Source organism: Staurois parvus, unplaced genomic scaffold (genome assembly GCF_062004578.1).
Source record: "Staurois parvus isolate SC_StPar_1 unplaced genomic scaffold, SC_StPar_1.0 ptg000333l, whole genome shotgun sequence".
NCBI lineage: Eukaryota > Metazoa > Chordata > Amphibia > Anura > Ranidae > Staurois > Staurois parvus.
This window is the reverse complement of record NW_028318129.1, coordinates 758,169-780,746: the sequence shown is the minus strand read 5'-3', so window position 1 is coordinate 780,746 and position 22,578 is coordinate 758,169. Positions and strand designations below refer to the sequence as shown.

General features: G+C 56.7%; 4 non-coding genes and 4 pseudogenes across 4 annotated transcripts; all 8 read left to right on the top strand.

Annotated features, from left to right (window-relative positions):
- Positions 1-260: 260 nt before the first annotated feature.
- Positions 261-369, top strand: LOC149457239 (5S ribosomal RNA; annotated as a pseudogene).
- Positions 370-3,164: 2,795 nt separating this feature from the next.
- On the top strand, positions 3,165-3,283 carry LOC149457238 (5S ribosomal RNA). Its single transcript, XR_016313729.1, has one exon. It is a non-coding gene; the product is annotated as a 5S ribosomal RNA (ribosomal RNA).
- Positions 3,284-6,090: 2,807 nt separating this feature from the next.
- LOC149457237 (5S ribosomal RNA) lies at positions 6,091-6,199 on the top strand (annotated as a pseudogene).
- A 2,761-nt stretch (positions 6,200-8,960) lies between these two features.
- LOC149457236 (5S ribosomal RNA) lies at positions 8,961-9,069 on the top strand (annotated as a pseudogene).
- A 2,776-nt stretch (positions 9,070-11,845) lies between these two features.
- Positions 11,846-11,954, top strand: LOC149457235 (5S ribosomal RNA; annotated as a pseudogene).
- A 2,774-nt stretch (positions 11,955-14,728) lies between these two features.
- LOC149457234 (5S ribosomal RNA) lies at positions 14,729-14,847 on the top strand. Its single transcript, XR_016313728.1, has one exon. It is a non-coding gene; the product is annotated as a 5S ribosomal RNA (ribosomal RNA).
- Positions 14,848-17,669: 2,822 nt separating this feature from the next.
- On the top strand, positions 17,670-17,788 carry LOC149457233 (5S ribosomal RNA). The gene has a single exon (XR_016313726.1). It is a non-coding gene; the product is annotated as a 5S ribosomal RNA (ribosomal RNA).
- A 2,777-nt stretch (positions 17,789-20,565) lies between these two features.
- On the top strand, positions 20,566-20,684 carry LOC149457232 (5S ribosomal RNA). The gene has a single exon (XR_016313680.1). It is a non-coding gene; the product is annotated as a 5S ribosomal RNA (ribosomal RNA).
- Positions 20,685-22,578: the final 1,894 nt, after the last annotated feature.

The following is a 22,578-nucleotide window of genomic DNA, read 5'->3' as shown; positions in this document are numbered from 1 at the left end:
GCGGTCAGGAAGAGGTTAAAGAGGGAGCAAAGCAACGGGGGGGGAGGCAGGGGTTTGAGGAGAGTGAGTGAGAGAGGAGAGACGGGGCGGTGTGTCAGTTGTGCCGGTGGGTGAGAAGGAAACAGTAGCAGCAGCAGCAGCAGCAGCAGCAGCAGCAGCAGCAGCAGCAGGCGGCTTGTCCTGGGTAGTAGAGCCGAGGAAAGGCGGAGGCCAGGCTGCCCGTGACAAGTAGAAGAGGCTTGAAGGAGAGCCTGAGTACTGCCTACGGCCACACCACCCTGAACGCGCCTGATCTCGGAAGCTAAGCAGGGTCGGGCCTGGTTAGTACTTGGATGGGAGACCGCCTGGGAATACCAGGTGCTGTAGGCTTTTGCTTTTCCTCCAGCAGGGGTCACTCTCCTCCATGGCTCTTTCACATTCACTTTTACCTCCCCGCTCTCCAAGCCCTCCTGCTGCACACCTGCACTCAAGGAAACAACCTTTTCATCCCCTGCTCATTTGCCAGCTCGGCCCACTCACAAACAAATCAGCCCTCTCAAAATACAATGCTAGCTGCATTGGAACGCTCACAGACAGAAGAGCAAGAAAAAAACTCACAAGAAATGCATGGCTAACAAATCAGGCGCTCATTTGCAGGTTCACCAGGGAACACAGGTATCTCATCCCCTTCACAAAACAGGGCTTAGTGCTTGCTGGCAAATCCCTTCTTGGCAATCCCAGAGGTCAGGCGTTACCTGGAGTTGGCCACCAGCTTTGCACACATCTCAGGAGGGATTTTGGCCCACTCCTCTTGGCAGATCCTCTCCAAATCATGAAGGTTTGGCGGCTGACGTTTGGCAACTCCAACTTTCAGCTCCCTCCACAGAGATATTGTCAGCCGGATGAAGGTCTGGAGACTGGCTAGGCCACTCCAGGAGCTTAACGTGCTTCTTCTCCAGCCGCTGCTTTGTTGCCTTGGCCGCGTGTTTTGGCTCCTTGTCATGCTGGAACAGCCACCCGCCATTCATTTTCAATGCCCTGGCTGAGGGGAGAAGGTTCTTGCCCAAGATTTGCCGCTCCATTGCCCCGTCCATGGTCCCCCTGATGCGGTGCAGTTGTCCTGTCCCCTTAGCAGAAAAACACCCCCAAAGCAGCATATTTCCACCACCATGTTTGACAGTTGGGATGGTGTTGTTGGGGTCATAGGCAGCATTCCTCGTCCTCCGCCTCCAAACACGGCGAGTTGAGTTGATGCCAAAGAGCTCCATGTTGGTCGTCTCATCTGACCACGACACTTTCAACCAGTCCTGCTCTGCCTCATTCAGATGTTCAGTGGCAAACTTCAGACGGGCCTGGACATGTGCTCTCTTGAGCAGAGGGACCTTGCGGGCACTGCGGGATTTCAATCCTCGTCGGCGTAGTGTGTTACCCATTGTTCTCTTGGTGACTGCGGTCCCAGCTGGCCGGAGATGATTGACAAGATCCTCACTCGTAGTTCTGGGATGATGCCTCACTGTTGTCATGATCATTGACACTCCACGAGGGGAGATCTTGCACGGGGCACCGGTCCTAGGGAGACTGACAGTTGCTTTGTGTTTCTTCCATTTGCGAATGATTGCACCGACTGTTGTCACCTTCTCACCAAGCTGCTTGGCCATAGTTTGGTAGCCCAGTCCAGCCTTGTGTAGGTCTTCGATCCTGTTCCTGACATCCCTGGACAGCTCTTTGGTCTTTGCCGTGGTGGAGGGTTTGGAATCTGATGGTTTGATTGCTCCTGTGGACAGGTGTCTTTTATACAGGTCAGAAAATGAGATTAGCATCTCTCCCTTTAAGAGGCTGCTTCTAATCTCAGCTTGTTACCTGTGTGAAAGACACCTGGGAGCCAGAAAAGCCGCTGAATGATAGGGGATGGAATACCTATTTCCCTCAGGAACATGCGAATCAGCGCATCATTGGTTAGACATGCAGTTCTTTTGAATGTTTTCTTGCTAGTCTGTCTCTCAGTCAATACACCTAGCATTGGATTTTTAGACCGATCGATCATTTGTTTGTGAGCGGGCAAAGATTCAAAATCAGCAGGGGGTGAAATACTCCTTTCCTTCACTGTAGCTCCCCCAAAGTCCCCAGGCCAGCCTAGGCTTTTCTGAGCCCGCTTCCCTTTTGCGGGCCGCTCTTTTCAAAACACGCTGGCTTTCTTCTCTGTGTCCCTCAGGAGCTGGCCACGCATCCAGCCCCCTCCGGCAGCGGAGCAACGCTCAGACGCCAGCCCCAGCCAGCTAGCCCCGTCCTGCATCCCGCTTAGGCTCCGCGGCCCAGCCCTTTGCCAGCGCTCTCCTCAGCCGCTTTGGCGCTCTCACGCCTGCTCTCCAGTCGCCTTGCGCCGACACATTCCGCTGCGCTCCCCAGGCCGGGGGACAGCAGCGGGGAAGGCACGCGCGCCGGCCCCCCAAGCCAGCCAGAAGCAACAGAGCCGCCGAAGGCCACGATACCTGCGCCCTGAGGCGGTTAGAGCGCCGGGCCCGCTGCTGGAGGCAGGGGCCTGTGCGTCAGGGCCCTGTGGTGTGCGCAAGGGGGAGCCGGCCACTGGGGCGGTGAAAAAGAGCGAGGGCCGGAGCGCAAGGAACTGGCGTTTGTAGGCCCCGGTGCCAGCAGGGTCCCTAGCCTTGGTTTGGGTCAGGGGCAGGGAGGCGGGAGCGCTGTCCGGCGCCCCGAGAGGTCTGGCTGGCAAGCGAGCGTAGGCCCCTTGCTTTGCGGTGCTCTTTGCGGCTGCTGTGTCCAAAGCTTGCTCCCCGCGGCTGGTGTGGTGCTCAGCCCTGCGAGCCAAAGGCTTGAAGTCAGGCCAGGGGAAGGCGGGAAGGAGAAGGAGGAGCGGTTGAGGCCAGGCTGGCGTGGTGTGCTTGTGCCTGAGGAGGTGCGGTCAGGAAGAGGTTAAAGAGGGAGCAAAGCAACGGGGGGGGAGGCAGGGGTTTGAGGAGAGTGAGTGAGAGAGGAGAGACGGGGCGGTGTGTCAGTTGTGCCGGTGGGTGAGAAGGAAACAGTAGCAGCAGCAGCAGCAGCAGCAGCAGCAGCAGCAGCAGCAGCAGCAGCAGCAGCAGGCGGCTTGTCCTGGGTAGTAGAGCCGAGGAAAGGCGGAGGCCAGGCTGCCCGTGACAAGTAGAAGAGGCTTGAAGGAGAGCCTGAGTACTGCCTACGGCCACACCACCCTGAACGCGCCCGATCTCGTCTGATCTCGGAAGCTAAGCAGGGTCGGGCCTGGTTAGTACTTGGATGGGAGACCGCCTGGGAATACCAGGTGCTGTAGGCTTTTGCTTTTCCTCCAGCAGGGGTCACTCTCCTCCATGGCTCTTTCACATTCACTTTTACCTCCCCGCTCTCCAAGCCCTCCTGCTGCACACCTGCACTCAAGGAAACAACCTTTTCATCCCCTGCTCATTTGCCAGCTCGGCCCACTCACAAACAAATCAGCCCTCTCAAAATACAATGCTAGCTGCATTGGAACACTCACAGACAGAAGAGCAAGAAAAAAACTCACAAGAAATGCATGGCTAACAAATCAGGCGCTCATTTGCAGGTTCACCAGGGAACACAGGTATCTCATCCCCTTCACAAAACAGGGCTTAGTGCTTGCTGGCAAATCCCTTCTTGGCAATCCCAGAGGTCAGGCGTTACCTGGAGTTGGCCACCAGCTTTGCACACATCTCAGGAGGGATTTTGGCCCACTCCTCTTGGCAGATCCTCTCCAAATCATGAAGGTTTGGCGGCTGACGTTTGGCAACTCCAACTTTCAGCTCCCTCCACAGAGATATTGTCAGCCGGATGAAGGTCTGGAGACTGGCTAGGCCACTCCAGGAGCTTAACGTGCTTCTTCTCCAGCCGCTGCTTTGTTGCCTTGGCCGCGTGTTTTGGCTCCTTGTCATGCTGGAACAGCCACCCGCCATTCATTTTCAATGCCCTGGCTGAGGGGAGAAGGTTCTTGCCCAAGATTTGCCGCTCCATTGCCCCGTCCATGGTCCCCTTGATGCGGTGCAGTTGTCCTGTCCCCTTAGCAGAAAAACACCCCCAAAGCAGCATATTTCCACCACCATGTTTGACAGTTGGGATGGTGTTGTTGGGGTCATAGGCAGCATTCCTCGTCCTCCGCCTCCAAACACGGCGAGTTGAGTTGATGCCAAAGAGCTCCATGTTGGTCGTCTCATCTGACCACGACACTTTCAACCAGTCCTGCTCTGCCTCATTCAGATGTTCAGTGGCAAACTTCAGACGGGCCTGGACATGTGCTCTCTTGAGCAGAGGGACCTTGCGGGCACTGCGGGATTTCAATCCTCGTCGGCGTAGTGTGCTACCCATTGTTCTCTTGGTGACTGCGGTCCCAGCTGGCCGGAGATGATTGACAAGATCCTCACTCGTAGTTCTGGGATGATGCCTCACTGTTGTCATGATCATTGACACTCTACGAGGGGAGATCTTGCACGGGGCACCGGTCCTAGGGAGACTGACAGTTGCTTTGTGTTTCTTCCATTTGCGAATGATTGCACCGACTGTTGTCACCTTCTCACCAAGCTGCTTGGCCATAGTTTGGTAGCCCAGTCCAGCCTTGTGTAGGTCTTCGATCCTGTTCCTGACATCCCTGGACAGCTCTTTGGTCTTTGCCGTGGTGGAGGGTTTGGAATCTGATGGTTTGATTGCTCCTGTGGACAGGTGTCTTTTATACAGGTCAGAAAATGAGATTAGCATCTCTCCCTTTAAGAGGCTGCTTCTAATCTCAGCTTGTTACCTGTGTGAAAGACACCTGGGAGCCAGAAATGCCGCTGAATGATAGGGGATGGAATACCTATTTCCCTCAGGAACATGCGAATCAGCGCATCATTGGTTAGACATGCAGTTCTTTTGAATGTTTTCTTGCTAGTCTGTCTCTCAGTCAATACACCTAGCATTGGATTTTTAGACCGATCGATCATTTGTTTGTGAGCGGGCAAAGATTCAAAATCAGCAGGGGGTGAAATACTCCTTTCCTTCACTGTAGCTCCCCCAAAGTCCCCAGGCCAGCCTAGGCTTTTCTGAGCCCGCTTCCCTTTTGCGGGCCGCTCTTTTCAAAACACGCTGGCTTTCTTCTCTGTGTCCCTCAGGAGCTGGCCACGCATCCAGCCCCCTCCGGCAGCGGAGAAACGCTCAGACGCCAGCCCCAGCCAGCTAGCCCCGTCCTGCATCCCGCTTAGGCTCCGCGGCCCAGCCCTTTGCCAGCGCTCTCCTCAGCCGCTTTGGCGCTCTCACGCCTGCTCTCCAGTCGCCTTGCGCCGACACATTCCGCTGCGCTCCCCAGGCCGGGGGACAGCAGCGGGGAAGGCACGCGCGCCGGCCCCCCAAGCCAGCCAGAAGCAACAGAGCCGCCGAAGGCCACGATACCTGCGCCCTGAGGCGGTTAGAGCGCCGGGCCCGCTGCTGGAGGCAGGGGCCTGTGCGTCAGGGCCCTGTGGTGTGCGCAAGGGGGAGCCGGCCACTGGGGCGGTGAAAAAGAGCGAGGGCCGGAGCGCAAGGAACTGGCGTTTGTAGGCCCCGATGCCAGCAGGGTCCCTAGCCTTGGTTTGGGTCAGGGGCAGGGAGGCGGGAGCGCTGTCCGGCGCCCCGAGAGGTCTGGCTGGCAAGTGAGCGTAGGCCCCTTGCTTTGCGGTGCTCTTTGCGGCTGCTGTGTCCAAAGCTTGCTCCCCGCGGCTGGTGTGGTGCTCAGCCCTGCGAGCCAAAGGCTTGAAGTCAGGCCAGGGGAAGGCGGGAAGGAGAAGGAGGAGCGGTTGAGGCCAGGCTGGCGTGGTGTGCTTGTGCCTGAGGAGGTGCGGTCAGGAAGAGGTTAAAGAGGGAGCAAAGCAACGGGGGGGGAGGCAGGGGTTTGAGGAGAGTGAGTGAGAGAGGAGAGACGGGGCGGTGTGTCAGTTGTGCCGGTGGGTGAGAAGGAAACAGTAGCAGCAGCAGCAGCAGCAGCAGCAGCAGCAGCAGCAGCAGCAGCAGCAGCAGCAGCAGCAGCAGCAGGCGGCTTGTCCTGGGTAGTAGAGCCGAGGAAAGGCGGAGGCCAGGCTGCCCGTGACAAGTAGAAGAGGCTTGAAGGAGAGCCTGAGTACTGCCTACGGCCACACCACCCTGAACGCGCCCGATCTCGGAAGCTAAGCAGGGTCGGGCCTGGTTAGTACTTGGATGGGATCCCGCCTGGGAATACCAGGTGCTGTAGGCTTTTGCTTTTCCTCCAGCAGGGGTCACTCTCCTCCATGGCTCTTTCACATTCACTTTTACCTCCCCGCTCTCCAAGCCCTCCTGCTGCACACCTGCACTCAAGGAAACAACCTTTTCATCCCCTGCTCATTTGCCAGCTCGGCCCACTCACAAACAAATCAGCCCTCTCAAAATACAATGCTAGCTGCATTGGAACACTCACAGACAGAAGAGCAAGAAAAAAACTCACAAGAAATGCATGGCTAACAAATCAGGCGCTCATTTGCAGGTTCACCAGGGAACACAGGTATCTCATCCCCTTCACAAAACAGGGCTTAGTGCTTGCTGGCAAATCCCTTCTTGGCAATCCCAGAGGTCAGGCGTTACCTGGAGTTGGCCACCAGCTTTGCACACATCTCAGGAGGGATTTTGGCCCACTCCTCTTGGCAGATCCTCTCCAAATCATGAAGGTTTGGCGGCTGACGTTTGGCAACTCCAACTTTCAGCTCCCTCCACAGAGATATTGTCAGCCGGATGAAGGTCTGGAGACTGGCTAGGCCACTCCAGGAGCTTAACGTGCTTCTTCTCCAGCCGCTGCTTTGTTGCCTTGGCCGCGTGTTTTGGCTCCTTGTCATGCTGGAACAGCCACCCGCCATTCATTTTCAATGCCCTGGCTGAGGGGAGAAGGTTCTTGCCCAAGATTTGCCGCTCCATTGCCCCGTCCATGGTCCCCTTGATGCGGTGCAGTTGTCCTGTCCCCTTAGCAGAAAAACACCCCCAAAGCAGCATATTTCCACCACCATGTTTGACAGTTGGGATGGTGTTCTTGGGGTCATAGGCAGCATTCCTCGTCCTCTGCCTCCAAACACGGCGAGTTGAGTTGATGCCAAAGAGCTCCATGTTGGTCGTCTCATCTGACCACGACACTTTCAACCAGTCCTGCTCTGCCTCATTCAGATGTTCAGTGGCAAACTTCAGACGGGCCTGGACATGTGCTCTCTTGAGCAGAGGGACCTTGCGGGCACTGCGGGATTTCAATCCTCGTCGGCGTAGTGTGTTACCCATTGTTCTCTTGGTGACTGCGGTCCCAGCTGGCCGGAGATGATTGACAAGATCCTCACTCGTAGTTCTGGGATGATGCCTCACTGTTGTCATGATCATTGACACTCCACGAGGGGAGATCTTGCACGGGGCACCGGTCCTAGGGAGACTGACAGTTGCTTTGTGTTTCTTCCATTTGCGAATGATTGCACCGACTGTTGTCACCTTCTCACCAAGCTGCTTGGCCATAGTTTGGTAGCCCAGTCCAGCCTTGTGTAGGTCTTCGATCCTGTTCCTGACATCCCTGGACAGCTCTTTGGTCTTTGCCGTGGTGGAGGGTTTGGAATCTGATGGTTTGATTGCTCCTGTGGACAGGTGTCTTTTATACAGGTCAGAAAATGAGATTAGCATCTCTCCCTTTAAGAGGCTGCTTCTAATCTCAGCTTGTTACCTGTGTGAAAGACACCTGGGAGCCAGAAATGCCGCTGAATGATAGGGGATGGAATACCTATTTCCCTCAGGAACATGCGAATCAGCGCATCATTGGTTAGACATGCAGTTCTTTTGAATGTTTTCTTGCTAGTCTGTCTCTCAGTCAATACACCTAGCATTGGATTTTTAGACCGATCGATCATTTGTTTGTGAGCGGGCAAAGATTCAAAATCAGCAGGGGGTGAAATACTCCTTTCCTTCACTGTAGCTCCCCCAAAGTCCCCAGGCCAGCCTAGGCTTTTCTGAGCCCGCTTCCCTTTTGCGGGCCGCTCTTTTCAAAACACGCTGGCTTTCTTCTCTGTGTCCCTCAGGAGCTGGCCACGCATCCAGCCCCCTCCGGCAGCGGAGCAACGCTCAGACGCCAGCCCCAGCCAGCTAGCCCCGTCCTGCATCCCGCTTAGGCTCCGCGGCCCAGCCCTTTGCCAGCGCTCTCCTCAGCCGCTTTGGCGCTCTCACGCCTGCTCTCCAGTCGCCTTGCGCCGACACATTCCGCTGCGCTCCCCAGGCCGGGGGACAGCAGCGGGGAAGGCACGCGCGCCGGCCCCCCAAGCCAGCCAGAAGCAACAGAGCCGCCGAAGGCCACGATACCTGCGCCCTGAGGCGGTTAGAGCGCCGGGCCCGCTGCTGGAGGCAGGGGCCTGTGCGTCAGGGCCCTGTGGTGTGCGCAAGGGGGAGCCGGCCACTGGGGCGGTGAAAAAGAGCGAGGGCCGGAGCGCAAGGGACTGGCGTTTGTAGGCCCCGGTGCCAGCAGGGTCCCTAGCCTTGGTTTGGGTCAGGGGCAGGGAGGCGGGAGCGCTGTCCGGCGCCCCGAGAGGTCTGGCTGGCAAGCGAGCGTAGGCCCCTTGCTTTGCGGTGCTCTTTGCGGCTGCTGTGTCCATAGCTTGCTCCCCGCGGCTGGTGTGGTGCTCAGCCCTGCGAGCCAAAGGCTTGAAGTCAGGCCAGGGGAAGGCGGGAAGGAGAAGGGGAGCGGTTGAGGCCAGGCTGGCGTGGTGTGCTTGTGCCTGAGGAGGTGCGGTCAGGAAGAGGTTAAAGAGGGAGCAAAGCAACGGGGGGGGAGGCAGGGGTTTGAGGAGAGTGAGTGAGAGAGGAGAGACGGGGCGGTGTGTCAGTTGTGCCGGTGGGTGAGAAGGAAACAGTAGCAGCAGCAGCAGCAGCAGCAGGCGGCTTGTCCTGGGTAGTAGAGCCGAGGAAAGGCGGAGGCCAGGCTGCCCGTGACAAGTAGAAGAGGCTTGAAGGAGAGCCTGAGTACTGCCTACGGCCACACCACCCTGAACGCGCCTGATCTCGGAAGCTAAGCAGGGTCGGGCCTGGTTAGTACTTGGATGGGAGACCGCCTGGGAATACCAGGTGCTGTAGGCTTTTGCTTTTCCTCCAGCAGGGGTCACTCTCCTCCATGGCTCTTTCACATTCACTTTTACCTCCCCGCTCTCCAAGCCCTCCTGCTGCACACCTGCACTCAAGGAAACAACCTTTTCATCCCCTGCTCATTTGCCAGCTCGGCCCACTCACAAACAAATCAGCCCTCTCAAAATACAATGCTAGCTGCATTGGAACGCTCACAGACAGAAGAGCAAGAAAAAAACTCACAAGAAATGCATGGCTAACAAATCAGGCGCTCATTTGCAGGTTCACCAGGGAACACAGGTATCTCATCCCCTTCACAAAACAGGGCTTAGTGCTTGCTGGCAAATCCCTTCTTGGCAATCCCAGAGGTCAGGCGTTACCTGGAGTTGGCCACCAGCTTTGCACACATCTCAGGAGGGATTTTGGCCCACTCCTCTTGGCAGATCCTCTCCAAATCATGAAGGTTTGGCGGCTGACGTTTGGCAACTCCAACTTTCAGCTCCCTCCACAGAGATATTGTCAGCCGGATGAAGGTCTGGAGACTGGCTAGGCCACTCCAGGAGCTTAACGTGCTTCTTCTCCAGCCGCTGCTTTGTTGCCTTGGCCGCGTGTTTTGGCTCCTTGTCATGCTGGAACAGCCACCCGCCATTCATTTTCAATGCCCTGGCTGAGGGGAGAAGGTTCTTGCCCAAGATTTGCCGCTCCATTGCCCCGTCCATGGTCCCCCTGATGCGGTGCAGTTGTCCTGTCCCCTTAGCAGAAAAACACCCCCAAAGCAGCATATTTCCACCACCATGTTTGACAGTTGGGATGGTGTTCTTGGGGTCATAGGCAGCATTCCTCGTCCTCCGCCTCCAAACACGGCGAGTTGAGTTGATGCCAAAGAGCTCCATGTTGGTCGTCTCATCTGACCACGACACTTTCAACCAGTCCTGCTCTGCCTCATTCAGATGTTCAGTGGCAAACTTCAGACGGGCCTGGACATGTGCTCTCTTGAGCAGAGGGACCTTGCGGGCACTGCGGGATTTCAATCCTCGTCGGCGTAGTGTGTTACCCATTGTTCTCTTGGTGACTGCGGTCCCAGCTGGCCGGAGATGATTGACAAGATCCTCACTCGTAGTTCTGGGATGATGCCTCACTGTTGTCATGATTATTGACACTCCACGAGGGGAGATCTTGCACGGGGCACCGGTCCTAGGGAGACTGACAGTTGCTTTGTGTTTCTTCCATTTGCGAATGATTGCACCGACTGTTGTCACCTTCTCACCAAGCTGCTTGGCCATAGTTTGGTAGCCCAGTCCAGCCTTGTGTAGGTCTTCGATCCTGTTCCTGACATCCCTGGACAGCTCTTTGGTCTTTGCCGTGGTGGAGGGTTTGGAATCTGATGGTTTGATTGCTCCTGTGGACAGGTGTCTTTTATACAGGTCAGAAAATGAGATTAGCATCTCTCCCTTTAAGAGGCTGCTTCTAATCTCAGCTTGTTACCTGTGTGAAAGACACCTGGGAGCCAGAAAAGCCGCTGAATGATAGGGGATGGAATACCTATTTCCCTCAGGAACATGCGAATCAGCGCATCATTGGTTAGACATGCAGTTCTTTTGAATGTTTTCTTGCTAGTCTGTCTCTCAGTCAATACACCTAGCATTGGATTTTTAGACCGATCGATCATTTGTTTGTGAGCGGGCAAAGATTCAAAATCAGCAGGGGGTGAAATACTCCTTTCCTTCACTGTAGCTCCCCCAAAGTCCCCAGGCCAGCCTAGGCTTTTCTGAGCCCGCTTCCCTTTTGCGGGCCGCTCTTTTCAAAACACGCTGGCTTTCTTCTCTGTGTCCCTCAGGAGCTGGCCACGCATCCAGCCCCCTCCGGCAGCGGAGCAACGCTCAGACGCCAGCCCCAGCCAGCTAGCCCCGTCCTGCATCCCGCTTAGGCTCCGCGGCCCAGCCCTTTGCCAGCGCTCTCCTCAGCCGCTTTGGCGCTCTCACGCCTGCTCTCCAGTCGCCTTGCGCCGACACATTCCGCTGCGCTCCCCAGGCCGGGGGACAGCAGCGGGGAAGGCACGCGCGCCGGCCCCCCAAGCCAGCCAGAAGCAACAGAGCCGCCGAAGGCCACGATACCTGCGCCCTGAGGCGGTTAGAGCGCCGGGCCCGCTGCTGGAGGCAGGGGCCTGTGCGTCAGGGCCCTGTGGTGTGCGCAAGGGGGAGCCGGCCACTGGGGCGGTGAAAAAGAGCGAGGGCCGGAGCGCAAGGAACTGGCGTTTGTAGGCCCCGGTGCCAGCAGGGTCCCTAGCCTTGGTTTGGGTAAGGGGCAGGGAGGCGGGAGCGCTGTCCGGCGCCCCGAGAGGTCTGGCTGGCAAGCGAGCGTAGGCCCCTTGCTTTGCGGTGCTCTTTGCGGCTGCTGTGTCCATAGCTTGCTCCCCGCGGCTGGTGTGGTGCTCAGCCCTGCGAGCCAAAGGCTTGAAGTCAGGCCAGGGGAAGGCGGGAAGGAGAAGGGGAGCGGTTGAGGCCAGGCTGGCGTGGTGTGCTTGTGCCTGAGGAGGTGCGGTCAGGAAGAGGTTAAAGAGGGAGCAAAGCAACGGGGGGGGAGGCAGGGGTTTGAGGAGAGTGAGTGAGAGAGGAGAGACGGGGCGGTGTGTCAGTTGTGCCGGTGGGTGAGAAGGAAACAGTAGCAGCAGCAGCAGCAGCAGCAGCAGCAGCAGCAGCAGGCGGCTTGTCCTGGGTAGTAGAGCCGAGGAAAGGCGGAGGCCAGGCTGCCCGTGACAAGTAGAAGAGGCTTGAAGGAGAGCCTGAGTACTGCCTACGGCCACACCACCCTGAACGCGCCTGATCTCGGAAGCTAAGCAGGGTCGGGCCTGGTTAGTACTTGGATGGGAGACCGCCTGGGAATACCAGGTGCTGTAGGCTTTTGCTTTTCCTCCAGCAGGGGTCACTCTCCTCCATGGCTCTTTCACATTCACTTTTACCTCCCCGCTCTCCAAGCCCTCCTGCTGCACACCTGCACTCAAGGAAACAACCTTTTCATCCCCTGCTCATTTGCCAGCTCGGCCCACTCACAAACAAATCAGCCCTCTCAAAATACAATGCTAGCTGCATTGGAACGCTCACAGACAGAAGAGCAAGAAAAAAACTCACAAGAAATGCATGGCTAACAAATCAGGCGCTCATTTGCAGGTTCACCAGGGAACACAGGTATCTCATCCCCTTCACAAAACAGGGCTTAGTGCTTGCTGGCAAATCCCTTCTTGGCAATCCCAGAGGTCAGGCGTTACCTGGAGTTGGCCACCAGCTTTGCACACATCTCAGGAGGGATTTTGGCCCACTCCTCTTGGCAGATCCTCTCCAAATCATGAAGGTTTGGCGGCTGACGTTTGGCAACTCCAACTTTCAGCTCCCTCCACAGAGATATTGTCAGCCGGATGAAGGTCTGGAGACTGGCTAGGCCACTCCAGGAGCTTAACGTGCTTCTTCTCCAGCCGCTGCTTTGTTGCCTTGGCCGCGTGTTTTGGCTCCTTGTCATGCTGGAACAGCCACCCGCCATTCATTTTCAATGCCCTGGCTGAGGGGAGAAGGTTCTTGCCCAAGATTTGCCGCTCCATTGCCCCATCCATGGTCCCCCTGATGCGGTGCAGTTGTCCTGTCCCCTTAGCAGAAAAACACCCCCAAAGCAGCATATTTCCACCACCATGTTTGACAGTTGGGATGGTGTTGTTGGGGTCATAGGCAGCATTCCTCGTCCTCCGCCTCCAAACACGGCGAGTTGAGTTGATGCCAAAGAGCTCCATGTTGGTCGTCTCATCTGACCACGACACTTTCAACCAGTCCTGCTCTGCCTCATTCAGATGTTCAGTGGCAAACTTCAGACGGGCCTGGACATGTGCTCTCTTGAGCAGAGGGACCTTGCGGGCACTGCGGGATTTCAATCCTCGTCGGCGTAGTGTGTTACCCATTGTTCTCTTGGTGACTGCGGTCCCAGCTGGCCGGAGATGATTGACAAGATCCTCACTCGTAGTTCTGGGATGATGCCTCACTGTTGTCATGATCATTGACTCTCCACGAGGGGAGATCTTGCACGGGGCACCGGTCCTAGGGAGACTGACAGTTGCTTTGTGTTTCTTCCATTTGCGAATGATTGCACCGACTGTTGTCACCTTCTCACCAAGCTGCTTGGCCATAGTTTGGTAGCCCAGTCCAGCCTTGTGTAGGTCTTCGATCCTGTTCCTGACATCCCTGGACAGCTCTTTGGTCTTTGCCGTGGTGGAGGGTTTGGAATCTGATGGTTTGATTGCTCCTGTGGACAGGTGTCTTTTATACAGGTCAGAAAATGAGATTAGCATCTCTCCCTTTAAGAGGCTGCTTCTAATCTCAGCTTGTTACCTGTGTGAAAGACACCTGGGAGCCAGAAAAGCCGCTGAATGATAGGGGATGGAATACCTATTTCCCTCAGGAACATGCGAATCAGCGCATCATTGGTTAGACATGCAGTTCTTTTGAATGTTTTCTTGCTAGTCTGTCTCTCAGTCAATACACCTAGCATTGGATTTTTAGACCGATCGATCATTTGTTTGTGAGCGGGCAAAGATTCAAAATCAGCAGGGGGTGAAATACTCCTTTCCTTCACTGTAGCTCCCCCAAAGTCCCCAGGCCAGCCTAGGCTTTTCTGAGCCCGCTTCCCTTTTGCGGGCCGCTCTTTTCAAAACACGCTGGCTTTCTTCTCTGTGTCCCTCAGGAGCTGGCCACGCATCCAGCCCCCTCCGGCAGCGGAGCAACGCTCAGACGCCAGCCCCAGCCAGCTAGCCCCGTCCTGCATCCCGCTTAGGCTCCGCGGCCCAGCCCTTTGCCAGCGCTCTCCTCAGCCGCTTTGGCGCTCTCACGCCTGCTCTCCAGTCGCCTTGCGCCGACACATTCCGCTGCGCTCCCCAGGCCGGGGGACAGCAGCGGGGAAGGCACGCGCGCCGGCCCCCCAAGCCAGCCAGAAGCAACAGAGCCGCCGAAGGCCACGATACCTGCGCCCTGAGGCGGTTAGAGCGCCGGGCCCGCTGCTGGAGGCAGGGGCCTGTGCGTCAGGGCCCTGTGGTGTGCGCAAGGGGGAGCCGGCCACTGGGGCGGTGAAAAAGAGCGAGGGCCGGAGCGCAAGGAACTGGCGTTTGTAGGCCCCGGTGCCAGCAGGGTCCCTAGCCTTGGTTTGGGTCAGGGGCAGGGAGGCGGGAGCGCTGTCCGGCGCCCCGAGAGGTCTGGCTGGCAAGCGAGCGTAGGCCCCTTGCTTTGCGGTGCTCTTTGCGGCTGCTGTGTCCAAAGCTTGCTCCCCGCGGCTGGTGTGGTGCTCAGCCCTGCGAGCCAAAGGCTTGAAGTCAGGCCAGGGGAAGGCGGGAAGGAGAAGGAGGAGCGGTTGAGGCCAGGCTGGCGTGGTGTGCTTGTGCCTGAGGAGGTGCGGTCAGGAAGAGGTTAAAGAGGGAGCAAAGCAACGGGGGGGGAGGCAGGGGTTTGAGGAGAGTGAGTGAGAGAGGAGAGACGGGGCGGTGTGTCAGTTGTGCCGGTGGGTGAGAAGGAAACAGTAGCAGCAGCAGCAGCAGCAGCAGCAGCAGCAGCAGGCGGCTTGTCCTGGGTAGTAGAGCCGAGGAAAGGCGGAGGCCAGGCTGCCCGTGACAAGTAGAAGAGGCTTGAAGGAGAGCCTGAGTACTGCCTACGGCCACACCACCCTGAACGCGCCCGATCTCGTCTGATCTCGGAAGCTAAGCAGGGTCGGGCCTGGTTAGTACTTGGATGGGAGACCGCCTGGGAATACCAGGTGCTGTAGGCTTTTGCTTTTCCTCCAGCAGGGGTCACTCTCCTCCATGGCTCTTTCACATTCACTTTTACCTCCCAGCTCTCCAAGCCCTCCTGCTGCACACCTGCACTCAAGGAAACAACCTTTTCATCCCCTGCTCATTTGCCAGCTCGGCCCACTCACAAACAAATCAGCCCTCTCAAAATACAATGAAAGCTGCATTGGAACACTCACAGACAGAAGAGCAAGAAAAAAACTCACAAGAAATGCATGGCTAACAAATCAGGCGCTCATTTGCAGGTTCACCAGGGAACACAGGTATCTCATCCCCTTCACAAAACAGGGCTTAGTGCTTGCTGGCAAATCCCTTCTTGGCAATCCCAGAGGTCAGGCGTTACCTGGAGTTGGCCACCAGCTTTGCACACATCTCAGGAGGAATTTTGGCCCACTCCTCTTGGCAGATCCTCTCCAAATCATGAAGGTTTGGCGGCTGACGTTTGGCAACTCCAACTTTCAGCTCCCTCCACAGAGATATTGTCAGCCGGATGAAGGTCTGGAGACTGGCTAGGCCACTCCAGGAGCTTAACGTGCTTCTTCTCCAGCCGCTGCTTTGTTGCCTTGGCCGCGTGTTTTGGCTCCTTGTCATGCTGGAACAGCCACCCGCCATTCATTTTCAATGCCTTGGCTGAGGGGAGAAGGTTCTTGCCCAAGATTTGCCGCTCCATTGCCCCGTCCATGGTCCCCTTGATGCGGTGCAGTTGTCCTGTCCCCTTAGCAGAAAAACACCCCCAAAGCAGCATATTTCCACCACCATGTTTGACAGTTGGGATGGTGTTCTTGGGGTCATAGGCAGCATTCCTCGTCCTCCGCCTCCAAACACGGCGAGTTGAGTTGATGCCAAAGAGCTCCATGTTGGTCGTCTCATCTGACCACGACACTTTCAACCAGTCCTGCTCTGCCTCATTCAGATGTTCAGTGGCAAACTTCAGACGGGCCTGGACATGTGCTCTCTTGAGCAGAGGGACCTTGCGGGCACTGCGGGATTTCAATCCTCGTCGGCGTAGTGTGTTACCCATTGTTCTCTTGGTGACTGCGGTCCCAGCTGGCCGGAGATGATTGACAAGATCCTCACTCGTAGTTCTGGGATGATGCCTCACTGTTGTCATGATCATTGACACTCTACGAGGGGAGATCTTGCACGGGGCACCGGTCCTAGGGAGACTGACAGTTGCTTTGTGTTTCTTCCATTTGCGAATGATTGCACCGACTGTTGTCACCTTCTCACCAAGCTGCTTGGCCATAGTTTGGTAGCCCAGTCCAGCCTTGTGTAGGTCTTCGATCCTGTTCCTGACATCCCTGGACAGCTCTTTGGTCTTTGCCGTGGTGGAGGGTTTGGAATCTGATGGTTTGATTGCTCCTGTGGACAGGTGTCTTTTATACAGGTCAGAAAATGAGATTAGCATCTCTCCCTTTAAGAGGCTGCTTCTAATCTCAGCTTGTTACCTGTGTGAAAGACACCTGGGAGCCAGAAATGCCGCTGAATGATAGGGGATGGAATACCTATTTCCCTCAGGAACATGCGAATCAGCGCATCATTGGTTAGACATGCAGTTCTTTTGAATGTTTTCTTGCTAGTCTGTCTCTCAGTCAATACACCTAGCATTGGATTTTTAGACCGATCGATCATTTGTTTGTGAGCGGGCAAAGATTCAAAATCAGCAGGGGGTGAAATACTCCTTTCCTTCACTGTAGCTCCCCCAAAGTCCCCAGGCCAGCCTAGGCTTTTCTGAGCCCGCTTCCCTTTTGCGGGCCGCTCTTTTCAAAACACGCTGGCTTTCTTCTCTGTGTCCCTCAGGAGCTGGCCACGCATCCAGCCCCCTCCGGCAGCGGAGCAACGCTCAGACGCCAGCCCCAGCCAGCTAGCCCCGTCCTGCATCCCGCTTAGGCTCCGCGGCCCAGCCCTTTGCCAGCGCTCTCCTCAGCCGCTTTGGCGCTCTCACGCCTGCTCTCCAGTCGCCTTGCGCCGACACATTCCGCTGCGCTCCCCAGGCCGGGGGACAGCAGCGGGGAAGGCACGCGCGCCGGCCCCCCAAGCCAGCCAGAAGCAACAGAGCCGCCGAAGGCCACGATACCTGCGCCCTGAGGCGGTTAGAGCGCCGGGCCCGCTGCTGGAGGCAGGGGCCTGTGCGTCAGGGCCCTGTGGTGTGCGCAAGGGGGAGCCGGCCACTGGGGCGGTGAAAAAGAGCGAGGGCCGGAGCGCAAGGAACTGGCGTTTGTAGGCCCCGGTGCCAGCAGGGTCCCTAGCCTTGGTTTGGGTCAGGGGCAGGGAGGCGGGAGCGCTGTCCGGCGCCCCGAGAGGTCTGGCTGGCAAGCGAGCGTAGGCCCCTTGCTTTGCGGTGCTCTTTGCGGCTGCTGTGTCCAAAGCTTGCTCCCCGCGGCTGGTGTGGTGCTCAGCCCTGCGAGCCAAAGGCTTGAAGTCAGGCCAGGGGAAGGCGGGAAGGAGAAGGAGGAGCGGTTGAGGCCAGGCTGGCGTGGTGTGCTTGTGCCTGAGGAGGTGCGGTCAGGAAGAGGTTAAAGAGGGAGCAAAGCAACGGGGGGGGAGGCAGGGGTTTGAGGAGAGTGAGTGAGAGAGGAGAGACGGGGCGGTGTGTCAGTTGTGCCGGTGGGTGAGAAGGAAACAGTAGCAGCAGCAGCAGCAGCAGCAGCAGCAGCAGCAGCAGCAGCAGCAGCAGCAGCAGCAGCAGCAGCAGCAGCAGCAGCAGCAGGCGGCTTGTCCTGGGTAGTAGAGCCGAGGAAAGGCGGAGGCCAGGCTGCCCGTGACAAGTAGAAGAGGCTTGAAGGAGAGCCTGAGTACTGCCTACGGCCACACCACCCTGAACGCGCCCGATCTCGTCTGATCTCGGAAGCTAAGCAGGGTCGGGCCTGGTTAGTACTTGGATGGGAGACCGCCTGGGAATACCAGGTGCTGTAGGCTTTTGCTTTTCCTCCAGCAGGGGTCACTCTCCTCCATGGCTCTTTCACATTCACTTTTACCTCCCCGCTCTCCAAGCCCTCCTGCTGCACACCTGCACTCAAGGAAACAACCTTTTCATCCCCTGCTCATTTGCCAGCTCGGCCCACTCACAAACAAATCAGCCCTCTCAAAATACAATGCTAGCTGCATTGGAACACTCACAGACAGAAGAGCAAGAAAAAAACTCACAAGAAATGCATGGCTAACAAATCAGGCGCTCATTTGCAGGTTCACCAGGGAACACAGGTATCTCATCCCCTTCACAAAACAGGGCTTAGTGCTTGCTGGCAAATCCCTTCTTGGCAATCCCAGAGGTCAGGCGTTACCTGGAGTTGGCCACCAGCTTTGCACACATCTCAGGAGGGATTTTGGCCCACTCCTCTTGGCAGATCCTCTCCAAATCATGAAGGTTTGGCGGCTGACGTTTGGCAACTCCAACTTTCAGCTCCCTCCACAGAGATATTGTCAGCCGGATGAAGGTCTGGAGACTGGCTAGGCCACTCCAGGAGCTTAACGTGCTTCTTCTCCAGCCGCTGCTTTGTTGCCTTGGCCGCGTGTTTTGGCTCCTTGTCATGCTGGAACAGCCACCCGCCATTCATTTTCAATGCCCTGGCTGAGGGGAGAAGGTTCTTGCCCAAGATTTGCCGCTCCATTGCCCCGTCCATGGTCCCCTTGATGCGGTGCAGTTGTCCTGTCCCCTTAGCAGAAAAACACCCCCAAAGCAGCATATTTCCACCACCATGTTTGACAGTTGGGATGGTGTTCTTGGGGTCATAGGCAGCATTCCTCGTCCTCTGCCTCCAAACACGGCGAGTTGAGTTGATGCCAAAGAGCTCCATGTTGGTCGTCTCATCTGACCACGACACTTTCAACCAGTCCTGCTCTGCCTCATTCAGATGTTCAGTGGCAAACTTCAGACGGGCCTGGACATGTGCTCTCTTGAGCAGAGGGACCTTGCGGGCACTGCGGGATTTCAATCCTCGTCGGCGTAGTGTGTTACCCATTGTTCTCTTGGTGACTGCGGTCCCAGCTGGCCGGAGATGATTGACAAGATCCTCACTCGTAGTTCTGGGATGATGCCTCACTGTTGTCATGATCATTGACACTCCACGAGGGGAGATCTTGCACGGGGCACCGGTCCTAGGGAGACTGACAGTTGCTTTGTGTTTCTTCCATTTGCGAATGATTGCACCGACTGTTGTCACCTTCTCACCAAGCTGCTTGGCCATAGTTTGGTAGCCCAGTCCAGCCTTGTGTAGGTCTTCGATCCTGTTCCTGACATCCCTGGACAGCTCTTTGGTCTTTGCCGTGGTGGAGGGTTTGGAATCTGATGGTTTGATTGCTCCTGTGGACAGGTGTCTTTTATACAGGTCAGAAAATGAGATTAGCATCTCTCCCTTTAAGAGGCTGCTTCTAATCTCAGCTTGTTACCTGTGTGAAAGACACCTGGGAGCCAGAAATGCCGCTGAATGATAGGGGATGGAATACCTATTTCCCTCAGGAACATGCGAATCAGCGCATCATTGGTTAGACATGCAGTTCTTTTGAATGTTTTCTTGCTAGTCTGTCTCTCAGTCAATACACCTAGCATTGGATTTTTAGACCGATCGATCATTTGTTTGTGAGCGGGCAAAGATTCAAAATCAGCAGGGGGTGAAATACTCCTTTCCTTCACTGTAGCTCCCCCAAAGTCCCCAGGCCAGCCTAGGCTTTTCTGAGCCCGCTTCCCTTTTGCGGGCCGCTCTTTTCAAAACACGCTGGCTTTCTTCTCTGTGTCCCTCAGGAGCTGGCCACGCATCCAGCCCCCTCCGGCAGCGGAGCAACGCTCAGACGCCAGCCCCAGCCAGCTAGCCCCGTCCTGCATCCCGCTTAGGCTCCGCGGCCCAGCCCTTTGCCAGCGCTCTCCTCAGCCGCTTTGGCGCTCTCACGCCTGCTCTCCAGTCGCCTTGCGCCGACACATTCCGCTGCGCTCCCCAGGCCGGGGGACAGCAGCGGGGAAGGCACGCGCGCCGGCCCCCCAAGCCAGCCAGAAGCAACAGAGCCGCCGAAGGCCACGATACCTGCGCCCTGAGGCGGTTAGAGCGCCGGGCCCGCTGCTGGAGGCAGGGGCCTGTGCGTCAGGGCCCTGTGGTGTGCGCAAGGGGGAGCCGGCCACTGGGGCGGTGAAAAAGAGCGAGGGCCGGAGCGCAAGGAACTGGCGTTTGTAGGCCCCGGTGCCAGCAGGGTCCCTAGCCTTGGTTTGGGTCAGGGGCAGGGAGGCGGGAGCGCTGTCCGGCGCCCCGAGAGGTCTGGCTGGCAAGCGAGCGTAGGCCCCTTGCTTTGCGGTGCTCTTTGCGGCTGCTGTGTCCAAAGCTTGCTCCCCGCGGCTGGTGTGGTGCTCAGCCCTGCGAGCCAAAGGCTTGAAGTCAGGCCAGGGGAAGGCGGGAAGGAGAAGGAGGAGCGGTTGAGGCCAGGCTGGCGTGGTGTGCTTGTGCCTGAGGAGGTGCGGTCAGGAAGAGGTTAAAGAGGGAGCAAAGCAACGGGGGGGGAGGCAGGGGTTTGAGGAGAGTGAGTGAGAGAGGAGAGACGGGGCGGTGTGTCAGTTGTGCCGGTGGGTGAGAAGGAAACAGTAGCAGCAGCAGCAGCAGCAGCAGCAGCAGCAGCAGCAGGCGGCTTGTCCTGGGTAGTAGAGCCGAGGAAAGGCGGAGGCCAGGCTGCCCGTGACAAGTAGAAGAGGCTTGAAGGAGAGCCTGAGTACTGCCTACGGCCACACCACCCTGAACGCGCCCGATCTCGTCTGATCTCGGAAGCTAAGCAGGGTCGGGCCTGGTTAGTACTTGGATGGGATCCCGCCTGGGAATACCAGGTGCTGTAGGCTTTTGCTTTTCCTCCAGCAGGGGTCACTCTCCTCCATGGCTCTTTCACATTCACTTTTACCTCCCCGCTCTCCAAGCCCTCCTGCTGCACACCTGCACTCAAGGAAACAACCTTTTCATCCCCTGCTCATTTGCCAGCTCGGCCCACTCACAAACAAATCAGCCCTCTCAAAATACAATGCTAGCTGCATTGGAACACTCACAGACAGAAGAGCAAGAAAAAAACTCACAAGAAATGCATGGCTAACAAATCAGGCGCTCATTTGCAGGTTCACCAGGGAACACAGGTATCTCATCCCCTTCACAAAACAGGGCTTAGTGCTTGCTGGCAAATCCCTTCTTGGCAATCCCAGAGGTCAGGCGTTACCTGGAGTTGGCCACCAGCTTTGCACACATCTCAGGAGGGATTTTGGTCCACTCCTCTTGGCAGATCCTCTCCAAATCATGAAGGTTTGGCGGCTGACGTTTGGCAACTCCAACTTTCAGCTCCCTCCACAGAGATATTGTCAGCCGGATGAAGGTCTGGAGACTGGCTAGGCCACTCCAGGAGCTTAACGTGCTTCTTCTCCAGCCGCTGCTTTGTTGCCTTGGCCGCGTGTTTTGGCTCCTTGTCATGCTGGAACAGCCACCCGCCATTCATTTTCAATGCCCTGGCTGAGGGGAGAAGGTTCTTGCCCAAGATTTGCCGCTCCATTGCCCCGTCCATGGTCCCCTTGATGCGGTGCAGTTGTCCTGTCCCCTTAGCAGAAAAACACCCCCAAAGCAGCATATTTCCACCACCATGTTTGACAGTTGGGATGGTGTTCTTGGGGTCATAGGCAGCATTCCTCGTCCTCTGCCTCCAAACACGGCGAGTTGAGTTGATGCCAAAGAGCTCCATGTTGGTCGTCTCATCTGACCACGACACTTTCAACCAGTCCTGCTCTGCCTCATTCAGATGTTCAGTGGCAAACTTCAGACGGGCCTGGACATGTGCTCTCTTGAGCAGAGGGACCTTGCGGGCACTGCGGGATTTCAATCCTCGTCGGCGTAGTGTGTTACCCATTGTTCTCTTGGTGACTGCGGTCCCAGCTGGCCGGAGATGATTGACAAGATCCTCACTCGTAGTTCTGGGATGATGCCTCACTGTTGTCATGATCATTGACACTCCACGAGGGGAGATCTTGCACGGGGCACCGGTCCTAGGGAGACTGACAGTTGCTTTGTGTTTCTTCCATTTGCGAATGATTGCACCGACTGTTGTCACCTTCTCACCAAGCTGCTTGGCCATAGTTTGGTAGCCCAGTCCAGCCTTGTGTAGGTCTTCGATCCTGTTCCTGACATCCCTGGACAGCTCTTTGGTCTTTGCCGTGGTGGAGGGTTTGGAATCTGATGGTTTGATTGCTCCTGTGGACAGGTGTCTTTTATACAGGTCAGAAAATGAGATTAGCATCTCTCCCTTTAAGAGGCTGCTTCTAATCTCAGCTTGTTACCTGTGTGAAAGACACCTGGGAGCCAGAAATGCCGCTGAATGATAGGGGATGGAATACCTATTTCCCTCAGGAACATGCGAATCAGCGCATCATTGGTTAGACATGCAGTTCTTTTGAATGTTTTCTTGCTAGTCTGTCTCTCAGTCAATACACCTAGCATTGGATTTTTAGACCGATCGATCATTTGTTTGTGAGCGGGCAAAGATTCAAAATCAGCAGGGGGTGAAATACTCCTTTCCTTCACTGTAGCTCCCCCAAAGTCCCCAGACCAGCCTAGGCTTTTCTGAGCCCGCTTCCCTTTTGCGGGCCGCTCTTTTCAAAACACGCTGGCTTTCTTCTCTGTGTCCCTCAGGAGCTGGCCACGCATCCAGCCCCCTCCGGCAGCGGAGCAACGCTCAGACGCCAGCCCCAGCCAGCTAGCCCC